The sequence below is a fragment of the Galleria mellonella genome, unplaced genomic scaffold (genome assembly GCF_026898425.1).
Source record: "Galleria mellonella isolate WM207_F2 unplaced genomic scaffold, CSIRO_AGI_GalMel_v1 utg57, whole genome shotgun sequence".
NCBI classification, from domain to species: Eukaryota; Metazoa; Arthropoda; class Insecta; order Lepidoptera; family Pyralidae; genus Galleria; species Galleria mellonella.
Window position 1 is genome coordinate 2,056,649 of NW_026442119.1, and position 6,594 is coordinate 2,063,242.

Sequence of the window (6,594 nt, forward strand, 5' to 3'; positions counted from 1 at the left end):
CAACAAAGTAGCAACAAATGCCTCTTAAAAAAAATATCCCCGTCTGTACAGGAAATCCCTAAAGCTGCACTGAGGGATACCGTAAGCCCTCGCAAGATGCCTCCTTCCTTCGGAAACGATGAAACTACTCGACCCCTACTATTTGTTTTCGTCCCAATATTGTCTCTTGTTGTTAGATAATCTATCTAGAAGTCTTGTTTTTTTTAAATGAATGAAAATGAAATACTAACCTCGCCTGCGCTATCGGTATACATTGGCGAGATACTAGTGAAGGATGATAGGTGAGGACGAAGCAGGTCAGGTGGCCATTGTGACGAATTTAACAATTATTAACCAAGTATAGATCGATAAGATATGGGTGATTCTTATTCTTACGTTTTTTTGTGTGAGTTGTAAGAAATTAATATATTTTTTAGCAAAATCAGTAAACTGTATATTAATTTACTTAGCAAACTACTTCTAGTATCATATCTTAATATAATTTTTGCCATGAAATCATTAGAAAGATATTAAAAAAAAATCCAAAGTCCAAAATGTCACGGACCGTGTAGTGTGAGATTGCCGGATTTGGAAATGAAATATTTTTTTCTAAAGAAATGTCATGTTAGTTTGCGAAAAACTACAGCAATTATGCAAGACTAACCTTTGTTCTATAAAACAGTTTAAAAAATATATTAATAATAATGACTATTTATGATTTTGAACAACATAAAGTTTGTGACGAGTTTTTGTGTCACGACCATGTACGATACTATAAAAATGGGGTACTCGGTAGAAAAGCATCTTTGATATTGGCAACTCTTTCTAAGTTCTTTTAGAACGGTAACACTGTCTTCTTATCAGATTTGCAAATGGCTGAATGTAAGATGTGTTACGCAAAATATTTTTTTTCATTTATTTGAAAAAAGGGACAACCTTAACACGTCATCGCCGAGTACGAGTTTTGAACGTAATTACCAGTGTCATGCTATTGTTTGAAACATAATATGTACCTCATACAGTGTAGTTTAAGATAATTACTTAAGATTTGCAAAACCATGGCTAGTTTTTAGGTTATATCGAACACGTTTCAAATTGTCACGGCCATGGTATGAAAAAAATGTCACCGCCACGGACTTTTTGAGTACATGGTCGTGACACATATAATGCGTGGTCGTGACATTCCATTTCATTTGAATAATTTATTGGCTTTTGTTGTTATACTAAATTATTTTGTTTAATTTTTTTTTATTTATTTATGCTTTATTGACCACATTACAAAAAAAAAATGTCTGGTACAAAAGGCGGACTTAATTAATATGCACTTCTTAGAAATTTCCTTTTACTAGGTATACTGATTTTTCACTATTCTGATTCTCTAGATGCCACGAAAGAAGAATAGCAATGCCACGACAGAAGCAAGAAAAAAAGGCGTGAATATGAAAAGAGGAGACGTGCCAAAATAAAAGCAGATCCCGTTAAATACGAGGAAGCAAAAGAAAAAGAACGAGCATGGCATCAGCGATGAAAGGAGCAAAAGAAAATATTATCAATAAAAGATTTATCACGTCGTGATCAGAAGGCACAACGAGAAAAATGGTGTAAACGTACTAGAAAAAGTCGAGCATTAAAAAAATGCAGAGAACGCGAGATGCAACTAATCAGGGAGAATACTCCTCCGTCTGATTCGGAAATTAATGAAGCCCTGGCGCCAGATCCGGACGTCTCTTCACTAGTAAGACTGCGCGATACTACACCGGAGGTTAGGAGAGATGATACACCTACCACATCACAACGAGGTGAAACTCCATCCTCCATCAGTCCTCGAGGCAGCGTAATGAGTACACAAAGGCGCCAAGCGTTAAAAGAACACAAACAACGCAGGAAACTAACTGATGTTATAATTATGAATCAAAAAGCAAAAATAAAAGTACAGCAGAAAGCAATATATACTCTTCAAGTTAAAATGAACAGGCTGATAAAGAAGGTTTCTCAAATACCGATAGAAGCCACGAAAAGGCAAAGAGTTTTAAAAGATATTTGATGTAAGACGGATTATTCAATGGTTCTACGTCTGAGGTCGCCAAATAATCGAACGTTTGCCTGGCGGTGTGCGACGAAGCATTGTCGTGGTGAAGAAGGATCCTATTTCGAGGTCGTTTCCCACGCACTTTTTCCAAAACACGTGGCAAACAATTGTTACTGTACCACTCTGCAGTAACTGTTTTTCGATCCTCTAAAACAATTGTCGCGTAATGACCTGTCCTTCCAGCGAACGAGCCCCCATCTTTTTTCTCACGCTTCGACCTCTCTTCACTTTAGTTGACAACTCCTCGGAAGGAAACACTGAGCTGACTGTCTTTTATTTTCGGGATCATAACAGTAAATCCAGCTTTCGTCTCCCGTAACTATGTCAAACACAGAATTTGAGTCATCTCCGTTAAATCTTTCATGTATTTCACGGCACCAATCAACACGACGCAGTTTTAGAGCCTCGGTCAAATTATGAGGTATCCACCGGGCACAAAGCTTCCTGACCGCCAAATGTTCATGGAGGATTTTGTGCACTTGACTTATACCAATCCCTAGGTTTGCCCGGATCTGCTGATAGATCACTCTTTTGTCAGTCTCTATCATACGCCGCACAACACTGATGTAATCTTCAGTCGTCGCCGTAGAAGGCCTTCCCTTCACGCACATCATCGGTGAGATTAATGCGACCACGTTTAAACTTATTAAACCAGTTGTAAACGCCACTGTTTAGAGTATTACTTTTTATGTAAATGTACGATTTTACTTCTTTGGAAAAAAAAAATCAATCCTTTAATTTTGTTGGGTTTAAATTTTCTTTTCTCAGATATTTAATGATATTGTGTTATTTTTTTTAGAAGTTTTATTTCCTTTCTAGATTGAAGTTGTGTTATAATATTTACGAGAGGATAAAAATGAGTCCAGCTTTGATACTCAGTTATTATGTTTAATATTTACTAATTATAGGTACTATGTGATATCAAAACAATGTTACCTGTGACTAGATAGTTCTAAGAATAAAAGGCTGATTTGTTGTATTAGTAGGTAGAATGATTACCTGATGGTATTTTTGCCGGGATCTTATTTGTGATTTAATTATTTGATGTTTAAAAAGAAGTATACTAAATAAATACTGTTGATTAAACCAATTCAGTGTTTTATTCATTGCTCAATCACTTTAAACTAAGATGACACAAATTTAATAACTTTAATATGAACAATTACAGTGCAAAATGTGAAACTGCCATATCCATATCATACAGTGTCACAGCCACGTTTAGTAATGTCACGACCGAGGCACAGCCGTGTTTATGTACCAATTTTTTTTACCTTTCCTGAGGGCATTAAGCTTGTTCATATGCACCAAAAATATGCTTTTAGTATATACTTTTGATATACATCGCAATATGTCGTAAAAAAAAACTTTCATTTTTTTGGGTTATCTGAAAACTATATAAGAATCACCCATATATTCCTAGCATCGTTAGTAAAGGGGGATTCATTATGAACAATCCCCCCCTCCCCCCTCCTTCTATCTAGCAGTCTAGTTTGTAGTTTGTTACGTACGCAATACTAATGAAGAGCATTGCTACCAACACGTGCCAATGGATTTGCGTACGGTTTTAGTGTCCACAATTAATATACTGCTCATTCGATGAAAAACTGCTATTTTAATTATACTAAAATCTTAAATATACAGTGAGTGTAGAAAGTATTCGTACACCTAGGGTTGTAATAAAAAAAATACGAATTTGATAGACTTTCTTTTATTTATCTAATTTAAATCAATACTATTAAATATTTTAACATTCCCGCACTTTGTTTATGATAATTTTTGTTTTTTAATAAAAAAAATTATACAACATAAAAATATTTTTACGTTAACTAAGCAAATAATGGCAAACAAAAAGTATTCGTAGATTCATTCTTTTTTAAATGAAATTCTGTATAAATCATTTATTCAATCGAATTTTTCATATGCCTACAATGCCAAGGTGACAAGTATAGACATGTTTAGTTACAAAAATGGGTCGTAAAGCAAAAGAAACGAGTGCAAGCTTGTAATATTTTTGCCTATTTACACCCCCGTCATGGCATTATGCTGAGCTATATTGAGATGTATTTGATAATAAACATTTTATCACCAAAATCGCTAGTATTATATATTTATGTATATAAATATATAATACTAGTACTACATAAATAGTATATACTCATAAAACACACGTGTGTTATCAAATAAACAAATTCCTTTTTTTTCATGCTTTCTTTTTCACTTTACTTTTTAATAAATATAAATGTAAAGTTCATGAAGTAGAAAAAAGTTAGACATATGATTTTAGTTTAAAACTCGATTACTCGATCCAATATTACATTCTATTTATAATATAAATATGAAAACTTGTAAAGACTAAATTATTGTATTATACTCAACGTCAGAACAGATTGAGTGAAAAGTACACAGTTATACATTTTAAGTCACAAGATACTGGAACTGATTTTAGTGCATCATTTCTCTAAACCTATCTTTAACATTAAAATTCCAAATTAATATCAAAATCTTTATTCTAAGAACAGTGGCGGATTTTTAAGATTGCCGTCAGCAGGCTTTTTAAAACCCTCCCTTATCGATCTCTATATAACCTCCATTCTCTAGTTTACCAATAATATTAATTATATTTGTTTTATTAATGAAATTGTAACTTCATGGTTACAAAAAAATGCCCCAAATTTACCGCCCCTAAAATCCATTATTGTCCAAGGAGGTGCATGAAATGAATTTCAAATAGATTTAAGTCAATATTACTGCAAATTTATGGTAGTCCATGATACAATAATTTCGGGAAAGTACCAAACTATAAACTATTAAGTTAAAGATAGGTTTAGAGCCATGGCGCCTCAGAATCATCCCCACATTCTATCCTTAATTACGTATAATTATATAAGGAGTTTAAATAAACTTATATAATAAATCTAAATAAAATATAAAAAATATAATTTTAAATTAAATATTTTACTCCGTCTACGCGTAATATATTCACATCCTTACTTACAAATGTTTTTGCCACTGGAACCATTAGTTGGGGTCATGTCAAAACCAGAAGGAGCCTAATTGCCCAGCTAAATATGTGTACATACATACACGGTCAGACGACGAACATGTGGTGACGGGAATATGACTTCTTTTGATGTAAAGGGGCAACAACCCGGCTCTTTTATTTTGCCACAACTTCGAGGGGAAGCTTAAATGTTTCAGGCTGCATTTATAGAAAATTCTTTTTCCTACATGTATTTAACTGTCGAGTATTATATATTGTTATATATTTTAAAATACATACGTTTTATATATGTATATTAGCATATTTTAGAAAGTTCAATTAAAATACAATTTTTTTTACTTGGCAAAATAATAATGACGTCATACGTACTGAACAATGTTTCAAGTTTGATTGAATTTTGTATGAGTTTGGACGTAAAAACGAAACTGAAATACTCTGTGGTTAACTTAATAATAATATTTTTTACAGATAACAATCACAATGACGATAGGTGATGAAGAAATTGAGTCACTTAGAAAATTGTGATGAATTTACCGCGAATTTACGATAATTGTTACAATCATCGTAAATTCACGATTGGAGAGACAGCATAGAGGATTTTCAGGGTATTTTACAATGGAGTTGCTTATCTCCATTACTAACAATTCCTCCGCTCCGCCTCCCCCTCCCCCTCATCCCATTCTGTCTGATTAATACAATCTAAATGTCTAAATGATTGGAGTTACAAGTTTGAAATTTTAAACGGAGATTCTTTATGTGATATAGACATCGAATATAGGAGAGAGTATTAAAGATAACAAATCCCCGAAAAAGCCGCAAATATCAGTCAGCAACTCCATTGTTTTATTGAAATATTCAACCCTATTTCACGGTCGCTTAGCTCCTTGAAAAAGGAAACGCAATGAAGTTCTACAAATGCATATAGCTCTATAGGCCAAATGGGAAGGAACGCATGATAACAATATGGAATTTGAAAAGGCGTAACTAAGGCTTACAGTGTCATGCCTGCGTAAGTAAGGCACAGGGACGGACTTAGTGGCAACAGTATTTTAAATGCCAGTTTTGTAGAAAAAGAAATAAACTCGTACTTAATATGGTTAAATTTTGCTATAGTTAAAAAAAAGAAATTCCTAATTCGATCGCTTAGCTCTTTGAAAAAGGATACACATTGATCTTCTACAAATGCATATGGCTCTATAAGTCAAATGGGATGAAAATCATTATAATAATATATTATTTGAAAAGGCATAACTAAGGCTTACAGTGTCATGCCTGCGTAAGTAAGGCACAGGGACGAACTAAGCGGCAACAGTATTTTAAGTGCCGGTTTTGTAAAAAAAAAAATATATAATCATATAATACGGTTCAATATTTCTGTCATAAAAAAAGGAATTTCCAATTCAATTGTATTTTTTTTATATTGGTTTATGGCATGAAATGACACCACGTGATATGAAATAAGAGTAAGAAGATGATGATGATGTTATGCAATATCTTCACTCTGAATTGTTTTTTTTTTCTTTTT

General features: G+C 33.2%; 1 long non-coding RNA gene across 1 annotated transcript; it reads left to right on the forward strand.

The window, feature by feature from the left end:
* Nucleotides 1-404: 404 nt before the first annotated feature.
* Nucleotides 405-3,158, forward strand: LOC128201684 (uncharacterized). Its single transcript, XR_008253373.1, has 2 exons — nt 405-949; nt 1,362-3,158. It is a non-coding gene; the product is annotated as an uncharacterized LOC128201684 (long non-coding RNA).
* Nucleotides 3,159-6,594: the final 3,436 nt, after the last annotated feature.